The 22545-nt window shown below is 35.0% G+C and overlaps 1 long non-coding RNA gene across 1 annotated transcript; it reads left to right on the forward strand.

Moving 5' to 3' along the window:
• The first annotated feature begins 873 nt into the window (after nt 1-873).
• Nucleotides 874-5230, forward strand: LOC113719137 (uncharacterized). Its single transcript, XR_003454766.2, has 3 exons — nt 874-1324; nt 4007-4062; nt 4707-5230. It is a non-coding gene; the product is annotated as an uncharacterized lncRNA (long non-coding RNA).
• Nucleotides 5231-22545: the final 17315 nt, after the last annotated feature.

The raw sequence follows: 22545 nt of genomic DNA on the forward strand, positions 1-22545 counted from the left end.
TAAACTATTAAATTTCTAGTTTTGTTTCATTAAATTCATATTTCGAAGGTAAAATATTTCATTTATTTAACAATTAAACCTCTTTGAATTCCGATAGCTAATCTTAAGCGTTAACAATGATTAAGTTAATAAATGTTGATATAAATGGATAAACGAATATCAAGAACGTCAAATTTTCATATTAAGGTCAAACTTGATTTTAATAGTTTAAAATAATTAGGTAATAATGTTAAATGTTAATAGGAACTCTCGCGTTAAGATGAAAACCAATGAATTTTCGATAAATATGATTCTAATATATTAAACATGCTTAAGGCGTGAAAATTCGATAAATATATCCTTATCTTTCTTTGTTTTCAAATAAGTGCGTAAAAATAATTTTTATGTGCAAATTGACACCCTTGGATTAAATTATTATTCCACTTGACTTTATATTATTAAATCGATAAATTTCGAGTTAGACTAACTCTATTCCTTGAGAAATAATAATTGGAAATACTAATAACTAATTTAATCGCTAAATAATATAAGAATTACTAGGAACCTTAATATTCAAGTTTAATCGATAATTATTCGATAAAAATGGTTTAGGTATATTAGGGTATAATTAGGCGTTCAAATCACGCTTGGGGATAATTTTTTTAGAATTAAGTTAGAATTGAGAAATTAAGTTGAGGTTAGGAAGCAAAGTGAAAAGACTAAAATGCCCTTACATTTCCATGCAAACCAAACAAACCCTCTGACAGCAAATTCAATCACCGCAACTACCGGCCAATCACATTTTTGCTAAATCGATACGCAATCGATTCCTACACGCAATCTCTGATCCAAAACAGCGGCACCTTATACCATACTTTCCATTTCATATCACAAAACCGCGATACCATCCCACTCCATCTTCATTCCTATATCACAAAACACCTTCACACTCCACCCTCTTGCACACCCAACCCCCTTAACCGCGCCTATTTCTTCACTTCAACCTCGCACAACCAGTTCCATTTCCTCACACCGTGAGCATTGACCAAGAGTGAGAGAGGGAGAGCTTCACCTCGTGATCATCGACGAGAGAGAGAGAGAGAGCTGCACCTTGCAGCCGAGAGGAAAGAAAGAAAAATCGCGAGCTGAATCTTCTCTGGTCTGTCCGTGAGTTTGAGGGAAGAAAGGAGAGAGCAAGTGGAAGTCGTGGGAGCTGCTGATCGTCACCACCTTCATCAGTCCCAGCCGCAACTATTGCAACCAGAACCAGCACTTCAGGCCTTGCGCGCGTGCCGAGAGGAAGAAAAAAATTCAGCTCTGCCGTATGGGTGAGTTGCACTGTGAGGTAATTTCTGGACCATTTTAGGTTGATCAAGAGGTAGATTGAGCCATCTAGGGGCATGCATGTATTGTTTGTGCAATCGGATGATGAAATCAAAGCATTAGAAAAATCTGTTTTGGAAGTAAATGGTTTTGCCGAAAAGCTGAAGTGGAGATGCAGCTTTAATTCTGTTTCCCTGATGCAATCTGAATGTTTATATGTGTTTCCCTAACTTAAGACAAGATGATTAAACTGTGAATGCAGCTCATTTGCTCGGTTAAGCAAGAAATAAAGATGAACAAGAAAATCTGTTGCATGCAAGATCATCCGAGAATAGTCGTAGGAATTTCTGGAATTGTGGATGTTTATAGCTGCTGACCGAACTTGCTCTGAACTAGATATGATAAGTAACTTTATTGGGTAGCCTCGCATGTCAATTTTGGGTGCCTAATATAATGATCCAGCCAGGGAAAAGTTTACATCTTATGACCATTAGCTGCTGGCATTTTTTTTTTGTGATAGCTGAGAGCTTGACTTGAATAATGCAGCCTTAATTGGTTTAATCCTGTTGTTCTGAGCTTATAACCGTGATTAGCTGGGTAATAACAAGATAAGTAAGCTTTTTATGTAGTTAATTAATTGGGTTAAAACAGAAAAATTAATTGAAACAGAAATCCGCTGCATGCTTGATCATCCGAGGATAGCTGGAAAATTTCTGGAATTTTGGAGATAATTATAACTGTGATTTGAACTCGATTTCTGAAATGGAAATGTTTATTTTCTAGCTAAGTAATTGCATGAGGAAGTTGAGAGTTTAAAAGCATGTTTTAACCAAGAAAATAAAATGAAAACAGAAAGTTTCTTCATGCATGTTCAACCGTGACTAGTTGGACAGATTTCTGGATTTTTCTGGATGATTTTAGTTGCTGAATGAATCTGGTTTTGAAGTGAAAATTTTTAATAGCTAGCTAAGTGTTTACATGCTGAATTTGAGTACCTAACACCATGTTTAAACCAAGGGAAAATTTGATCTAAAAAGTATTTGGTTGCTGGAAAATTTTGGAAGCCACAAGGGTTGAACCAGAAATTTTAGTTTGTTTTTGGAAGTTTAATTGGTTTCTGGAACGTTATTTTATTTTTCCCTTGGGATATAATGGTTTAGAAATACAGAGGAGTTGTAAGTTTTAAGTTGTGCAAGTTGTTTAGTAATGAAATATTTGATAAATTGGAAGATGGAACCAAAAATGTTAGTGTATACATGTCGGAATTTCTTTTGTGGTAGCCGAAGGGTGAGTTGGAATCTTAGCTTGGTTTTTAAATATTTCTTTGAATCATGATGGATGGAAATGCCTGGAATATGTTGTTTTGGAGTTTTATAAGAAATGTATGGATGGTTGAATAAAAACATTTTGGTGTTAAAAGAGAAAAAGGAGTTTTTCACAAGTGGAAAATGAAATTTCAGATTTTCGGATGTCCCTGACCAGTCTCAGTAAAATGCATGTATCTTGGTGTAGGAAAATCCGTTTAAGGCGCCGTCAGTGGCATTTGAAACTAGATTCATGGGCCTTTGTTTTGTAGAAATTTCATATTTTTCCTCCATATGTACTGCTGTCCGTGACTCCTCAAAGTAGACTGTCCTGCTTGAATGTCCTGTTTCTTTATGAAACTGAATTTTTGACTTGGATCGAACATTTAGCTTATTTGTGGTTTGAATTCTTGATTGAATTGTGGTTGGAAGTGATTGATGTTGTCAAGGGCTAATGATTGATGAAGCCCTTGGCCATTTGAATGGTTTTATAAATATTAAAGAGTGATGAACTTTGATTGCTGGAATTTCTTGAAGGCCTTACCTTCATTTTTTATTTAGTTAAGATGTGATATAAGCTTGCCGAAACCAAGTGCTAATGATTGATGAAGCCTTGGTCATTCATTTTATTTTTATCAGAAATGCATTTGTTGAAATCTAGGGCTAATGATTGACGAAACCCTAGTAATTTGCTATGTGATTTTTGCCATATTTTGATCCATACTATGATTTCGAAACGGGATCGGAGCTGTGGAAATTGTATCGACCTTGCGAACTCGAGTAACTGTGATCAAATTAATCAAAAATATTTTCCAGCTAGTATTAGATTATAAAACTCAATATCTAGTGTTTCGCCTAAAACTTTCCAAACCAATAATTTCCTTTAGCTCAAACTAGCCTTGATAGCTATAGTAATTAAATTCTATAGCTTTTGAAAATCCTAAGTTTTATATTAATTCCTTTTCTTTCATTAAGTATTGCTCCTGGCTAGTTAACTATAGGAAAAGTTCCAAAATACGAGTTTTAATAATTTTAGTTAAAAACATAGAAACTTGCTCGGCAAGAAAACTTATTCTAAATAAAATAGTACTAGCCGCACTCGTATAGAGAAAAATATTTTTAAGGAAAGCCATATAAAACATTTCCTACTTTTACTAAATTTCAATCCTTAGTGGATGGTTGAATTGTTTCAAGAAAATAATACTAGTTACCCTTTTCTAAGGAAAAATATCTCAAGGAAAACTATAAGAAACATTTCTGCTACTTTTGTCAAGCTTCAACCTAAGTAGATTCTTGAATTTACTATAGGAAAGTAAACTAGTAATATATTAGATAAACCTCGATGTGTATAAGCTTGAAAACTGAATAGAAACTTATAGTTTCAAAATTTGGTATTCTAGGATATTGCGAGGACGCGGAATTCGATTCCCAACTTGATACCTGAACTTCACTCTTGGTGAGTGTCCCTGTCTGTTCTATGCTTACCTGTTTAAAGTACTTCCTTGACTCGATATGTGATAATTTGCAAAACTGATTTTTGATCCATCGAAGTGAGCTGTGTGTACTTTATCGCACTAGCCGTTCGAGTGGTGACTTGTGCAAAAACATTTTTCTCCTGAATCCTTGATTCTAAATGTAGTTGCGTCGTTGGGTGAATCCCTCGACTTCTGTATCCAACTACCCTGAATCTAAAAGTAGTTACGTCGTTGGGTGAATCCCTCGACGCATGAATCTAACTACCATAATGTCGTTGGGTGAATCCCTCGACCAAACATCTACGGGTATATCTCGAGTATTCTGCGTCCTTTGTCGGTGAGCGGGCCCGGGACCGGGGTATGAATGGTGACGGGTTAGGATTAAAATGAGTGGATCTACATGGACTATAAGTAGTGAGAGTTGACGGAGGGTCAACTACGATGAATGGTGGTCAAGCGAGGAGAATGGCTCCTGAGAGCCCCTGTATCCTACCTTGTGCTGTTATACGCTTTCCTAACTGTTCAATTTGTTTAAGTTATTTCTCGCTGTTTGATTTACGTGACTGCATGTTTTGGGGCACCACTGAGCTTTAGCTCACCCCATGTTTATTTGTTTTCCTTACAGGATGGAAGGTTTGAAAGTATTTGAACAGCTTATATTTCCTATGGTTGTACTTGAACAACTTGAATTTAATTTTCGGTTTGTAATGACTTCTAAGCTAAGCATTGTACCTTTCATTTTGGATTGCCACTTGAAGCTGGAAAAGTGTAATCCCTAATTCTAGTATTCGGTATGTATGTTTGTATTGGTATAGTATGTCCTTAACCCTTGCGAGCGACGCGCGAAGTGTTTAAGAGCCGTCGATTGGCTAAGTTATATGTTGTTATCTTTGAAGTTAATGTGGTGATAGAAATCGATTTGTTTCGGAAGAATCATTTTTGTAATAGCTTAGGTTAATCGTCGGAAGGTTTTGGGTTAGAATGCTTGCGTGAGTCCTGGCGAGAGTTGGGCAGACGGCCCGCCAACCCTTTGGTTCGCCTTAGGGGGAAGTGGGGTCGCCACAATTTCGACTTAGTAAATTCATGCTATGTGTTATTGGATGAAGAATAGAACTCCTGTGAGCCCGACTTCTTCTGGCTTGTTGTATACATTCTATTTTATCTATATAATATATCATTCTTAGATAAAATTTAGAAAAATTGGTCCTAGTACGTAAATTTTTCTAGGGCAATAAGATACAAACTTGCATATCATAGTTAATATATAGTAAATTTTAGTTCTTAAATTATCCGCTGAAATGTGATGATGTAATGAATTTCAACCCATAAACAAGATGGATTCCTGATAGACTCTCGGTTCAACCCCCGTTCAAATTTTATGTTGATCAGTCAGAAGTAATGGCATTTGGGTCGACATGGGGCCTCCATTCGGCCCATCCACCACAATCAACAACCTTATTTTTGCCCATGTTGAGGAGATATTGTCGAAAATTTTAATTCGGGAGCCGAATATATTTGGACAGGGAAGTGAATGGTGGCGATTAATCACTTCAGTTGCACGTACGCTTTCTTTAACTTTTGTCCTTTAGTTACCATATTATGATACTATCTTTGCTTTTTGCCACTATTTAGCAAGTCTTTAACATAGTTGCTTTTCAAACTAAAAATGCCTTTTGACAAGCTAGCAATTTTGCTTTTAAAAATTTGAGGATGGTTTCTAAGACATGCTTTCTTTGTTGAACAGGAGTGTCCGTTTCATAGGAAAAGCAAAAGATTAGCTCCTATGCTAAATGAATTCATACAAAAGTTTGGAGGGAGCAAAATGAGAATAAACTTATGTAGATGGAATAGTTGAGTGAATGTCTATCACCCATCACAAGATAGACAAGACTATGCTATATATTCATACATTTATTTTATATTCTTGGATTGTCGTAATCTTTGACGGCTTCTCTTGCTGAGTAGGTGTCGACCAGTTCAATCCCCAACATTTATTTGTTTCTCAGCATGGCTGCTTAGTCTTCATCCCTTTTGATGATTATCTGTTACTAAATTTGTTGCTATCTAGTCATAACCCACATTGTTGCATTTAAATGAAGCTACAAACCTCTATTGACAGGATTTGGAAAACTTGTGTAATAAGTCCATATTGTATTATACTAGTTATCTAATCTATAATTCATTAAGGACCAATTTTCCATTACCTTCAATATTTGAAATAAGTGAGTATTTTTATTATCATAACCTTGATATCATGCACCATATGTTCGGAGACTATGGTCAAATTAGCAGATGCCAATTTTTCTACATGTGGGATGAAATATAGAGTTTTTAGTTTCCATTTCTCAGATAGGATAGTTATTTGAATCCAATCTTAAATATGTTATCCGACAATAACCTAGTAGGCACATGTAATATGCTAAATGTTTTGGAGTGCAGGCTAATGAATTTATGCTTTTAAGATATTTCAGTGTAACCTCACACTAGACCTCTCTGACGCCAATCTCCTTGGCCTAAAAAATACCCCCAAAACTTTTCCACCCTGCTCAAGTTCTCCGACTACTTTTCTTTGCTTATTTATTAGCCGTCCTCCCCCCCCCCCCCCCCGGTTGGAAAAGTAAAATTCGGTCCCTTAAATTCTATTTTGTAAAAGCTTAAAATGGAAGACAACATGAACACAGATTTATCGAGTAATGGAGCTTTGGTGGTACTTGCATTGCCAGCTCAACCCAGAGGTGGCTCTGGCAAGTCTCATCAACAAAGCACAACCCAACCAAGGACTCCAGTTGTTGGTAAATTTAATTCATCTTAACCAAAACTTGAAGTGAAAACAAAAATAGTACTAATTATACCAAGAAAATTAGTGAAAAAAACACGCACACATGCAGTGAGAGGCAGTGAGAATTGGGTGTCTGTGGTGGGTTTTAGAGAAGGAATAAAGGGCTACTATTTGCTTTTAGAATTTGTACTGTTCACGCAAATTAAGTAAAAGTGGTAAGTGGATTGATCGCGGAAGGAATATTATATTACAATTTATTCATTAGGACAAACGAATAGTTTGATAATTAGTAAAATTGATGATTATTCATATTTTTCATTATCATCATTTTTGTATGCATTAATTTTACATACATTGACAATCTTACACACACACACACATGCATATAACACACGCTATTAAAGTGCCTGTGCATGTTAATAAAGTCCACGCACCTATTTGATCATACTAAAATTTGTCTTATTTTTACCTATAATATTGTAGACAAAACATTAACAAAAAGAAAGTAATCAAAATAGATTTTATGAATCACCCTTTTATTTATTAACAAACTATTCATTCAATTCTTTTTTTTCTTTTCAGCAGCTATTTTAAAATGATTTGTAATCATTTCATTCTTTTTATAAAATTTGTCTTAACTTGTTTACACATAAACCTCCAGAAAAATAATAAATAATTAGTTAAATGAGAATATTCTATGATACTTTACTTTCAAAAGACAACATGATTGCCATCAACAATGCATATGCCTTGAAGGATAGAGTTTGTTTAGTGGCTCTCGTAAGAGATAGATAATATGAACAAATTGATGTATCACAAACAATTTCAGTTTTTTTTTCTAAACAATAAGAAGTTTGCACGAAAACATATACAAAAGTGAAAAGAACTCGAATTAGGAAAAAAGCTTTGATTCAAGAAAATCTACAAACTGCCAAATGATCAAACAAGATGGCAAATATCAAGATTGATCATAAGATGGGATTATGCTAAAGATTATACTAGTTAGTATACAATCACATATGTACCATTATTAAGTTATATAGGTTCAAAAGCTATTCAATATGTGATGACTTTTTTTTTTAAGAACACCTACATAGGGTGAGGGTGCCAGCCCCTGTTTTATTGATATAACTGAAAAAATACAAAGAGCTAAGGACATCCTCCATAACTAAACAACAAATAGGAGAGCTATTCCCTTACAAATTGTCATCACAGGGAAGTGAATTCTCTATTGTCTAAATATACCGAAGCTCTCTGCTGTCTAAATATACCGAAGCTCTCACTAAACACGAGAGTTGATGAAGCGAAGTACAATATAACTCTAACAGCAATCGCAAACCTGCTAATTTATCCGCTAAAGAGTTTGCCTCTCTAACAACATGTGATAAAGTTGCTGGAAGTAAGGAAAGCAGCGTTGCTCCTTAGCGTATTACATAAAGGCCACTGGGACATCACCGCCGTATTAAGTAGCAGAACTAAGCTCTCAGAATCTACTTCCACCAGCAGGGAACCCCTGACTACATCCTTACATAGCTGAAGACAATACAACAATGATGAGCTTTCTGCTCTTAAGACATCCATCTCTCCAATTTCCTTGTGATAGGCGAAAATTACACGGCCTTCAAAGTCTCGGAGTAAACCACCCCTATAAGCCTAATTTTGGGAAACACTAGTATCCGTGTTCAACTTGACATGTTGCAACGGTGGCCGCTTCTAAGATACGGCGTAAGTCTTCTTTCCCCTCGCCAATTGGGTGCCTAGCTAAGCCCATGGATTTGCCGAGTCCCCCCTAAAGTGGCACGAGAGAATTTTTTTACCAATTCCACCTACTCCACAAATTCATCAACCAAAGAAATAACCCTATGAGCCCCAAAATGAGCACCATCGAAACGCGCTTTGTTCCTAGACTTTCATAAGAACCACAATGCTGCTACTAGAACAACAGTCCTTATGTGGTCCCGTGTTATCAGAGAAGTCGAGCTAAACCATGGCAAAACCATCGTAGACACCGAAAAGGAATGAGAATCAATAATTCCAAATCTCTTTCGAAAAGAGCTCCATACCTCTATTGCTATCAGACCTATCACAAAAAGGTAGGACTATCAATGGGGCAAGGCCAGCTCGAGTTCGGCTCGTTTGCCCCCACTAAAAGGTCGAAACCCGATGAGCTCGACCTTTTAGTGAGTTGGTTTGAGTTTGAACCTAAAAATTATGTCCAAATTAAATATGAGCCGAGCTTGGGCCTCATTAGACTCAAACCCGTTATATGCCCGGCCTTTTAATTACCTATATATATATAATATTTATATTTTGATATTATGTATAATTATATATTCAAATATATTATTACTAAATACTAAATATATATAAATTACAAAATACAAAAATACATCTGAAAACTCTTATATGAGCTTTTTTGAGAGTCAATATTATTAATGCACAACTGAATCTCTAATTTTTCTTATTGGTTGAGTAAATTTTTGTATTAGCATAATATTGGTTGATTTCTTTTTAGTCTAGAAACACAAATCATCAAGTATGTTTGGATTCAAATCACAAGGCTATAAAAAAGTTTCAACTTTTATTATTATTTTTCATGTATTTTGAAAGAATTAAATATAAATATTATTGAAAAATTTTTGTTTATATACCTTTAAAGAACTATTATTTGTTCATGTTTTGTTTTAATATTGTAGTCTTGTAAATGTTAAATTAGTTTTTCAACTTAATAATTATAGTAATTATATTAAAAAAATTAAAGAGCGATAAGTGAGTTTGAGCTAAGTCCGAATAAGGCTCACAACCCAAATATTATATGAGTTAAGTATGAATTTCATATTTATTAACCCGAAACTCATAACCCAAAACCTGAAGATGTTACAAATTAAACGAGGTGATTTCAAACTTATGAAAGCCCGATTGACAGGCCTACAAAAAAGTGAACTAATAATTCTTCTTGCAAAAGACAATAGAAGCATCTGGATACCAAAGAAATTCCACGTCGCTTCAAATTCACGTCCAAGGGAACCAAATTATGCACCACTTTCCATGCAAAGAAAGACAGTTTCAACAGCACTAAGTTGTTCCAGAGGAAACCGTCCACTAGTGAGTTATTACATTTTTGTCAAATAAGCTCCCAAGCAGACTTGACTAAGAAATCCCCAGAGGACGAGCCTACCCAAATCATAAAATCATATCGGTTTGGAGATAATTGAACTTCCTAAATCTAACTAACCAGATGAGCAGGCACCCAATGCCTCAGCTTCTCTACATTCCAACCCCTGTCACCAAAGAACTCAGCTAGCAACATGTGTGGTGAGTCATTAATAGAGATCAAGTCAACCAAAGAAGAATAAAAAAGCCAGCGATCATACCAAAAATCTACAAAACCTTTGCCTACACACCATCTAATGTTGCCCTCCGCTACATTTCTAATGCCCTCCAAGCGTCTCCACGAAGGGGAAAGCTTGGTTACCCGAACTTGAAGCGGGTGGCTACCCCTAACATATTTGGCATGCATAAAATCTGCCCATAACAACTCGTTTTTCTGCAACCGCCACCAAATCTTGCAAGTAAAGGCTAAGTACATGTCTTCGAAGGAGCGAAAACCTAGTCCACCTTCAACTACTGGGTAGCAGATTTTCTCCCAAGACATCCAGTGAATATATACCCTTTGAAGCTGCATTTTTATCCCATAAAAAGGCATTACATATCCTTCCCAAATTGAGCAAAACTGCCCGAGGTGGATCTAGCACTTGCAGCAAGTACATAGGCATTGAGGTAAACATATGGCGTAGTAACACCAATTTACCCCCTGACGAAAATAGGAAAAAAGGCTAGAGGAGTGAAGATGCCTGAAAAATCCGGAGAAACTCCATCAAGCGAAACCCCACCAAAAGAAAATCAGAGTAGGCGAGGTCAACAAAAGAGGAAATTTCAAACTGGTCAAATCGTGACTCCTCGCGTAACTTGCGGATACTGTGGCAAGATTGACCACACTGAGGCCGAGTGTTGGAGAAAGCAAGGAAAATGTCTGAGGTGCGGTAGTACCGAGTATAAGTTTTCGAATTGCCCTAGAGCTTCTAAGGGAGAAGGAAATTCTCAACAACCTGCTAAATCCACTGCAAATCAGTCGAGTGCCAGAAAGAGTGATTAATGCTGATGATTATAAGAGGGATCCAAGTAGTGGAAACTCTACGAGTAGGGGTGAATCTGATTCCACTAGACAAATAGGGATTGTAGTTTTACCCTAGTATAGACTGGCACTTTTAGAGGTTGTAATCTTTTCGATAGGGGATGACATCCTTTTGTTGTATATTGCGACTTAGTACATTTTGATCTTGTTGTTTCCTCTTTTCTTTTGAAATGATTTGATGAACTTATTACAACTTAGTGTAACTATTATGATCTTTTATGATATATGAAAATTTACCTTATTTTTAATTGATTTTACGGTTTATATGTATATGTAATCTATTGCTCCACACCTTTAGACCTGTAATAAGATCTTGAATGGCACCGGAGGATAGTTCAGTTTAATAAGTGTGAGTTTTGAATGGGAGAAATAAGAGTGATGAAAATTGGTCACGTGAGGAAAAGACCGGTAAAGATTTTATCGAAAAGTGAAGAAGTTAGAACGCAAGCAAATCCCTCTAATAAATGTTTTATAGAGAGATTATGGAATCGAGAAAGCAATTTGAGAAGTTGAAGAGGAGACCGAAAGAAGTATTTAGAGTTACACAAAAATCAAGTTATGAATTTTGAGGACGAAATTTTTTTAAGAAGAGGAGGATGTGAGGACCCAAAAATTTACTTATTTTTATCTTATTTTACTGGCTTATTTAAATATTTATTCACCCATTTTTTCCGAATAATTTATTTTAACCCTTTTAGAATCATTTACATGGAACTATGACTTGCATATATTTTTAAAATGTCCCGTTAATACATTTAATTTTTGGAAGCTCGTTCAGTGAGATTTAGTGAGTACGCGTTTGGAGGCAATAGTCGATTTGAGAGTACAGTGACCTTGGAGATTTGAGAACTCATGCGTCAGTTTTAAAATAGGTATTTTTATGATTAATTACCCTAGTATTAGTTCGCATTTTCACGCGCGTGACTAATTAAAGGACTTTAGAAAATTATTGTTAGACTACTAACAATGAATAATAATAGTGTTAAAGGAAGTGCATTAGAGGTTTAGTGCACAAGTGAAACAAACCCGAGAGAAAACGGATACGAAACACGCTCGTACACGCACTATTGAGAGTTGACTTTTGTGCACCTAAAGCTACCAACCACCAAACTTCTCGAAGAAGCTTCCCATATTAGCACCATCTCTCTGTTTTCTCTCTTAAAGGTGCCGAAACCCTCAAGGAAGAAGAAGGAGCAAAACTCATTTCATCTCACGCAAATCTTGCACCATTTCACTCCAAATTCACTACACAAACTCACAACAACTTGGAGACTCACTTGGATTAGGAAGAGAGCATCATTTCCATGATTTTCTTGGAGCTCTTACTGGCCGAAATTTCTGAGTTTCACCAACCAAGAGGTAGTAAATCATCCAACTTTTGAAACTTGATTCTAGTGAGTTAGATTTTACTTGGAAGCTTGTAGTTTCATGTGGGTATCTTTATTTTGTTGGAAATCATTTGAGTGGGCTCTATAAAATCTTACAATGGACATGTTGGACTGATATGATGATTTTGGGTGTTATTTATGTTGATTAAGTGTTAAACTAGTGGATATAAGTTGAAAAAGTGTAAAGAAAATCAAAGGAAAGCTTGTATGAGAAAGGGGCAAATTCTGCTATGTTTTTGCAGAGCACTTGGTGCGATTTTTTTGTGACCAAATGATCTTGATTTTGATGCAGATATGTTGTATAGGTTGTGTGGAAAGTTTTCACCAAAAATCACTTGATTTGGTTGGTAAAGGTTGCATTTTCGAAAATCTTTCAAAGCTAGAAAACGGGTAACAGGGGTTACCTGGCAGCAAACTTTGAACGATTATAACTCTTTGCTTCGATGTCGAAACGAAGTTTTGTTTGCGGCATTTGAAACTAGACACTTCCAGTTTTCTAATGGTATAAAATGCATCCCCTGATTCAAACTGAGTGATCCGTACCAAATCTTCAAATTTACCTATTCTGTTTTATTGCTGTGCTAGAGAGTCAGTAATGTGCTGGGATTTGTTGCTTGAATTTGAGCTAGCTATGAATTGAATTTCAAAATAATTTCTTTTGATGAATTGTAGCCCTATGAATGTAGTTTCCAAAGCTACCAATCATGCTTAATTCCAAGTTGAATTGAGTGAGTTGTGGCCGAATTACAGAACTGCGTCAGTGATCAAAAACCCTAATTTTGGCTAGCCGATGGCCTAGCTCGAATTGGGACTTGTTATTTTGAAACTTTTGGTGCCAATCACCTAACAAATGTATGTTGGATGTTTCTTAGATCTTTTCTTCATAAATTAACCATGTTTGAGTTGATTTCATTGGCCAAAGGTTCGAAAAAAGGAAAACGGAAGCATAAGGCAGAATTACCTTGGAAATTTCTGAAAATTTAGTGGTCTTGTTAACCGATTTTCCGTACAAATTTTTGCATGAAATTTGACAGAGGCGTAGCCCTTATATGGTAGTGTAATCACACCAAATTTGGTGCCATTCCAAGTCCATTTCGATGCCCAACTGAAGTCCCAAAGTTTGTGTTTCAAATCTGAAAAATTGCCCAATGGTCGTCATTTTGAACCAACTTTGAGCTGCTATATCTTGGCGCTCAAAACTCCGATTCTTATTCTGTTTATTGTGTTTTAAACTTTGATTGTAACTCTAATTGAGTTTCAAATTTTAGAGATTAGTTCACATTCTGTGAATTTTGCCGAATTCCCAAAGTTTACCAAAAATTTACCCCGAATCTGTCTTGGAAGTGCAAGTCAGCAAATTTAAGCTGAAATGTGAGTGTCTTCCATTTAGAATCATGAACAAGTGTCTTCTAGGAACTTTTAGAACTTTGGAACTAGTTTCCAATGGTACCAAGTTTTCTAATTTTGCACCTACGGAGTGTGAGATATGATTTTCCAAAAATTGCTCCTCGAAACTGAAAATTTTGAACTTGAAGGGGATTGAGTTTTTAGAAACTCTCCATTACCGTCGATATTAAATGACCGTTTTAGACTTGATTTCTTGAGGGAAAACAGTTTTACCTTATATAATTAAACCCCACTTTTGAGTCTCGATTTACGAGTAATTTAGGCTCTTTTCACGATATTTTCTTAAGTATTGTATAAGGGTACAATCTTCTCCGATAGTTAGGGGTTTTTAAGTGGTAGCGTGTAATCACCGATTATTTTTGTTCAGGCACTCAAGGGGACCTTCAAGAGGACCTCACAGCAGATGCTTAAATACTTGATTGTGCACCACTCTCTTATTTTAACTAGGTGAGTGTCAAGTGCATGTTAAATGCTTATGTGATTGAAATATTAATTGTACAAGTGTTATACATGATACGTAAACTTGCCGAGACGAGAGTGTACTCTATCGCCCTCGTTCTCTCTCTTTTTTAACTACGTGGTACTTATTACATGAATAGATATAATTGGTAATTTCACATGGATATGTTTAGCTTGTGAGTTCTGAGCGATAGTAAGTACCACACCAATTTAGGTGGGAGGTACCTCTCATGTCGTCTCAAAATCACAAATCATTCTAAATCGATTGGAGTGATGTCTCATCGATCACTGAGCGATAGTAAGTATCACACCAATTCGGGTGGGAGGTACCTCTCATGTCGACTCAGAACCATAAACATATAATCGATTCCCTAGGCGATAGCATGTACCACACCGATTCGGGTGGAAGGTACCTCTCATGTCGATTCAGAATCATAAATGGAATAAGTAAAGTTCTACGGACTTAATTACCCACTCGGGTGATGGAGTGTCATCAGGAGGAAATACTAGATTGAATTTTGGCAAAACAAGTGGAAATGAACTGTTTTGTGAATATTCACGAATTACTTAAATATTATAGTTTTATTTCTCGTATAAGTTTTATTCCTACTTGAATTACGTGCTTGCATGATTTTCTTGGCCTTACTGAACAGCAGCTCATCCTATTAGTTTTGTTTTCCTTGACAGGGGTCGGAATTGAAGGAATTATGGAGATGTCAACTTGATGGCCCTTTGATTAGAATTTTAATGTAATTGATTAGACGACTTTTGGGAGACTGTATTTTGGAAAAAGTGATGCACTTTTGAGAACTTGAGTTGTAACACTTGAAAGTTTGTTTAAGGAAGTGACTTTTCTTACTTCGACTGTCATTCCTTAGTTGTTTATCTTAAGTTTGAATTGAAATTGTATCGAGTCTTGGCGAGAGTTGGGCATGCGTTCCGTGGATACTCTTGGGTTCACCCTTGGGAGAAGTGGGGGCGTCACACCATATCCTGGAAGAGTACTAAACAGTCCCTCATAGCATCTTCCACTATGGCTGCAGAGTTCATAGCTTGTTATGAGGCATCCAACCATGGATTTTGGCTGCGAAACTTCGTCACCGAATTACGTGTAGTGGATAGTATTGAAAGACCACTCAAATTATTTTGTGACAATAGTCAGCAGTCCTCTATTGCAATAATAACAGGAGTTCGACGAAATTTAAACGTATAGATATCAAGTTCCTGTCTGTTAAAGAAAGAGTACAGAGTGAACAGTTGTCGATAGAGCATGTTAGGACAAACTCCATGATTGCGGATCCACTTACTAAGGAATTGCCACCCAAAATGTTTCATGAACATACTACTCTTATGGGTGTCATGTTGTTAAATGATGTACAGTTTTAGCGGGAATTTGATATTTTAAATGCTCTTATGATACTTTTCGATTATTAATGATTTAAGGATATTTTACGCATAAATAAAGTTTGGATTTATTTACACTCTGACTTTGGTATGGTTTTATCTCATAAAAATTTAAAATGAACTAGTTGGAAATAGGCATGTTTTGATCACATTACATAAAATTTCCATACTACACATCCACATCATGATTCATGTCATTCAATTGTATCGATATATGTGACCATTGATGGGTCAAGTTACGAAATTGTAACAAAGTCTGCTTTAATCCTATATTGGTGTGATTGATGGACCGAATTGGCTACAGATACATTTTAGCAATGACAGTAAAGTTGAGCTCATACGGTTAATTGCGAAACATAATTATAAGGTTACACATATAGTCCAAGTGGGAGATTATTGGATCCTTAATCTAACGTTGGACTTGTATGTGAATAATTATGGGTTGCAAACTGTCAAATAAGGTTAAGTCTAATTAAAGTGATCAAATATGGTTTGGACTTAATATATCTAATAGGATGTGAGTTTTTAATGTGTAGAGACTTAAGGACTCCTATTTCTATGATGGACTGAAATAGGATACCAAAAGGTAACAGGAATGTTACCTATAAATAGGGTTATAGTCCCCAGATCACACGTATCATTCTAATTGTCGTATTTTCTAGTACCGCAAAATATAGCTCTTCCCTGATATTCCATCGTCAAGAAAGATACCCGAGAGATACCAAAGGGCTCTCTCAAGGATCGATAAATACGTGTTGACTTGGAAGACCACCCCAATACCCTTGGAGATTCATATATCAGTTTGTCGATATGAATCCAGGCACGCTTCCACAATTTTATCAATAATTTATTTCTTAATAATCGCCATATAGATTTTGAGTTTAATAGGTAATGGTTTTCACCAATGGTTAATTTTAGATAACCACCCTAACAAGTAATAGATATAATTTTGAGAAATTTGATTGGAACTCTTATATGGCTATAGATTGTCTAAGATATATTAAACAAATATGTAAAGTTACAGATACGTTAACATATATGCAAACCTTCTTCACATAAAAACTTAGATGGTGACAATATTTATATTTTCAGAAGAGACTGAACATTTGTCTGAATGTTGGAATCTGGACGTTCGTGCAATATAGCCGGCTTGTTACTGCATACATGATTTGACAAAAGCAGCATGCATAGCATAAACTAACAGAAAAATGACTAAGATAGTTATATATATAATCAAGATGAGAGACTATGGACCATGGAATACAAAAGATATAATTGAGTCCGTGTTTAATTTTATTATAAAGTATTTATCAAGAAAAATGAGCTCATAGAATATTTAGGCCATTAATCATCCACTTTCTCAATATTTTAGCCAACTACTTACCTTTCTATATACTCATCTAATAAGTATAATATGTATATATTACTCTTTGGAATGACATAATTCGAGTTGATGTGAAGTGTAGAGTCTTAGTTTATAAAGTATCAATAAACTGTCCAAAAATCAGAATATGCCATTGGCAAGAAAGAAAGCGACAGATGGTTAGAAATGGAGTAAAAACAAAAAAAGAAAAAGTAAACCATTAGCATTTGAGAAATTTAAAAATCATCCACAAATAATAATATTGAATTCTAAATGGCCCCAATCATTCAGATGCCAACAATTAAACATTGGGAAAAAATTGGCTACTTTTAATATTGTCGAATTCTAAAAGGCTCCAATCATTAAGATGCCTAGCAATTAAACATTGGAAAAAAATTGGCTATTTTTTATGTTCTATATTCACAATTAAATAGTCCAACCGATACCAAGGATATGAAAAGAATCAAATTCCTTAGGAAAAATAATAAAAAGGTCACAAAGAAGGAGGTGCAGATGGCAAGAAGCGTGGGAGAAGTTTTGAGGAGAAGAATGGAAGGTTTAGGTGAGAAATTGTACGATTATAAACAAAAAATCAGAAAGTGAGGGAAAAAGAAAAGTTTTTAATGCCTTTAGGTTAATGAAAATTTCGTATAAAATTCTTACCTTTGGCATTGGGTATCCCAATATTTATAGACAGCCAACCCACAGCCTTGTTACTTCAGGAAAAAGGAGGAGGACGCCACTGCGGGTGAGAACTGAATTCATCTGCTTATTCATTGTGATTGATCGTTTAGGTTGATTTTTTATTTTTTATTTTTTTTGTCGACACAGGGGTGTTCGGATCAATTCTTACGGGACCCGACTAATCCCCTGCGGTCCGGGTCCGGCGCTCCAACCCGGCCCGAACACGTTAAGTGCGCAGAGAAACCCAGCGGAGCGGAGACTAGAACTTGGGATCTCAAGGGTCACCGGTGAGAGGCGCTGATCGATTAGGTTGATTGCTTGGGCTGGTTATTTGGTAATTTAACGAATTTCAGTGGTTAGTGGTGACGTTATGAAATTGCCACTAAAATTGCTCAAAGTTACAGCAATCGCCACCGAAATTGGACCAATCAGAGTCTTCAGTTTTGCAAGTTGACAATCCAATTTTCCAATTGAGCAATTTGATTGGACAATTGAGAAAGCAATTGACTCATCGACACTTTTATAATAGTATAGATTACTCCCAATAATCGGTTGTTTAGTAATACACGGTTGTTATTCTAACAAAAATTGAAAAATACAACATTTTAAAGAGGGAAATTTCGGAGGGAAGTGAAAAATGGTGTGAGAATTAATTTCTTAAAGTAAAATACATACTACTACAAGAAAATTTTCCTTTCCTTTTTTTTTTTGCTTTAGGCATCCTTTCAACTTTGACCAATATACACGCGCGCACGCGCACACACCATGTAATTCAATTTTTGGAAATAAATTTTAAAATGCAAAAATTATTTGAAGAAATTTATTCTTTTTCCACAATTTCATGGCCACAATTTTGTATTATACATTGATGAGTTAGGGACATCAAATAAAGGTATTTTAGACAAGGACATAAAAAACAAATTTGGTTTGTACCTTTTTTCTATTAACTTAGTGTTAGTTAGGGTATAGATATCAAAAAATTGAAAATATAATTTAGCAAATAATAGACAATATAAAAGAATACATGCACCTTAGAAATTATCTAAGATTAATATCAACTTTTTTGTATAGGGCCCAGTCCCAGTGTGTATCATGCCTATATTCAGGTAATTTCATGTATTTACATCTTTTGTCTATATAAGATTTTTATTTTTCTTATTGTATATTATATAGATGTCTCTAAATTGTGTCATATCTCTACTCGCTGCAAGGTTGATGTGTGTATAAATAGTTTTCTCACGATCATTCTGTTCTATGGTTGATTGAAATTTCTGGTTTATGATATGCAGAAAAATCCAGTTCACAACAATTATATTCACAATAAAATCGAATTGTATGATGAAATGGTTGTTGTGGCTGGGAAAGATCTGGCCACCGGGTCTCATGCAAAATCATTTATCGATGTGAATTTGAAAACTCAGATTTCTTCCTAAGACAAGTGTAGAGACAAGTGTTCAAAAGAACGTGAATAGTGCAAGATCTTTCGAAGTGAGAGCAACATCATCGGAACCAAACAACAACGTAAAAGAAATTGAAAAGATGTCTCAACAACGTGGAGAAGGCTTTGAACAAAATTAGTACAAACAAGCTTGATATCAACCAACTACATGATGAGATTATAAAGATAGAAGGTTATAACGAAGACTTTCTGGATTTGGTATTCAATCATTTGGTGCAAAATGAGAAGCTGGGAAAAGCATTTATGACGAAGAATCAAAGACTTCGTTTGATTTCTCTCGAGAGATTCAAGAAAGATTGAAATGTCGAATGAAGCACTTACTATGTTTCATAATGTCTCACAATAAAAAATGTTCTATGTTTATTTAGCGAACTGTTCCGGTTCTCTCCCTGTTGGCAAAATTCAAACCTACAAAAATAGGATTTAGCCAAAGGTTTATTTTTTCTCTTTTCTTTTAAGGAACTATAGTAGTTATACTTGTGGCCTTTATTCCCTGGCTGTTCCAGTGACATTTTGTGGATGTTTTGCATGAAAAGGATATATCATGGCGCATGCCTGTCAAATTTTCGGACTCGAGGTTAACCTTTAAGCATCTAGCTCTACTTATAGTAGGAGAACCATGGTAAGGAACATGATAAAGATACATGGAGAAAACTTATTGAGTTTCCAGGAAAGGCAAGGACCAGCAGCAGGAAGAGAGAAGGATCTCTCACAACAGATCTCCCCTCATTATCAGTTCATTTAGGCGGCTTATATGTTAATTAATACTTCATTAAGTTAATTCCTATGTTATCTTCTACTTCTTCCTCTTTTACTCTGATTTTATCACTATTCTCTACTTCTAAAGTCCGTTTCTCCATAAATCTGCACCAGCATAACAGTCACCGAAACTCTTCTACTAGACCAATCTTTCAATTTTTTTTTTCCCTTGTTTTTTCAATGGTACAAGATAATGACATGATACTATACCAATAAGAATAGTGTTCAGTTAGGTTTTCTTGACTTTTAACTCTTCTTTCCCAGCCCAAGTGCAATAATGAAAAACGAACCAAAAAAATGTGTTTTATTTAGTTCATTTAATGAAAGATGTTGCATCTAGTATAGAGGTTACCTAATTTTTTCTATTATCACTGATTTGAGACAACAAACAAAATGTTGCGGCATCCAATTTGATAAAAGAGATTCTTCACCCGTTAATATTTTTTTTTAAAAGAAGATCAAAAGCTAATTCATTAGTGTCATTAATATTTCCATTTAAGAATTCATGGTGTAATTTGAATAAGTATTTTATAAAAATGATAATATGATTATAATGGATAGAAAGTAAAAATAACATGTAATGAGAAGAATGTTTTGAGAATAGAAAAACATTTGCAACATATCAACAAATACTAAAAAAGGAAGTTAGAAAATATTTTCACTGAAAAACCAAACATCCGAAATTTATGAAAAAAGGAATTTGGAAAATATTTTCACTAAATAACCAAACATTGGAAAATTATGGAGAAGGAAGTGATTTTTCAAGAAAATGACTTCGATAGTCCGTTTGGTTTGTCAGTGATTGTTGAGTGATTTTAGGGGGTCATAAGATCTTGTCTTTGCTTTGAAGAATGTTTTGCAAGGATGACTTGCACTGTATTTTGGTAATCTTAAAATTTATACTGTTTGACTTAATAAGAACTTTCTGGAATGAGTTTACTTGAGCGAAGACATTAATTGAGTAAAGCAAAGCTCGTTCACTAATATGGTTTAAGATGGTTTTAGATATGGACTGCATTCTGTTTGATTTAATGATTAACTAAAAACTAGGACACTAATTCGTACTATTAGCCTAATGTTGAGTGGTGAGGCAATATAGGGCTATGTGTTTGTTGATGTTTTTAATGCCTAAATTGTACTCGCTGTGCTTATTTGCAATAAGTGTTGCTCCCACTAGTTTGGCGCAAAAATCTTTGTCCTCATTCAATTTAGTGGGACAATGGTAATCTTGCCTTTGAACTGTTTAAAGCATGGCACTAATCTCACTAAATTACTGTGAATATATTTGATGGTACTTTCTAATGTTAACAAGAGTAAACGATCCAATTTTTCTTTAATTTGCCTGCCCTTTCCATCTTCGCAGCTTGCGGAGAATTTGCAAGCCTCCTAAGCTTTGGTTGACCACACTTTCTTATTGTTTGGTGTTGGGAGGTAAGGTTCACTTGCCTTTGCTGTTTGTCTGGTGTGCATTATTTTTTCCTTTTCTTCTGGTGTGTTGTGTCGAAGTATTTTTCATCGGTTCACTTACCCTTTTCTTGTCTTACTTTTGAATTTCATAAGATGGATCACCATATAGATCAATATAAAGATGAGCAAAAAGCAAAAATATAGAGTAGTTGTGGCATATCATTTCGTTACTGTGGCTATGTTAGCAGCTTGGTGGTAGAAGAAAAAGATAATGAAGGATTTCAGTGTTGACTGCGAAGTAGAAATAGATATATGTAAGGTGTCTCTAGAAGGGAAATGGAAATTTAGACTCAATAGGGATTGTTTTATTGGTTTATGTATCAATTTAAGAATGCCTTTATTTTTTCCTTATTGAATATCAATAGCAGTGGTAACATTTTCAACCACTTTAGTTCATTAGCAACATTTTTTGCTTTGGCTTTTAGGTTATAAATTTTATAGTGTGTGTACTTTTAGCATGTCTGTTTGTGATTAGGATTGATGGCGACTAAAAATACTTAATAGAAGAATTGACTCTGACTCAATTTGTGCTTGTTTGAATCTAGTTCACCAACTAATTAAAACCAAATAAAAAAAATAGCATTTTGTGTTTATGAAAGCTTGAAATTCCATTAGAGTTTGAGTCAATTAATACAACATTTGAAATTTACATGTAAAAGATTTAGTTCGAGCTCGATTTTAGATTAAAATTCATTTGGATTTGGCTCAATAAATGAACAAACGAGTTTGAACATAATTTTAAACTCGTTATAAATATAAGTTTAAATAGAGAAGTGTTCGAGTTAGTTAGACTAATTGACGCCCCTATGTTTGTGGTTAGGGCTGCAATTGATGATATGTCTACACTTTTTTTCCTAAAAGAAACAATCTCGTCATAATTTTGATTTACTAGCAGATGAACAATGTATAATTGTGCTTCTCTCTTTTTTTTTTTTTTGTTTAATCACTTTACTTTCATAGTTATATATTGGAATTTGTTGCAGGAGGCACAGTTCAAATATTTGTCAAAGGTCAAAGCTATGCTTTTTTTTTTTTTTTGACATAACATTTTGGTTTTCTATAATTTAGATTCTTAATTTCTAATAGTAACATGTTAGATG

The sequence above is a fragment of the Coffea arabica genome, chromosome 11e, assembly GCF_036785885.1.
Source record: "Coffea arabica cultivar ET-39 chromosome 11e, Coffea Arabica ET-39 HiFi, whole genome shotgun sequence".
NCBI lineage: Eukaryota > Viridiplantae > Streptophyta > Magnoliopsida > Gentianales > Rubiaceae > Coffea > Coffea arabica.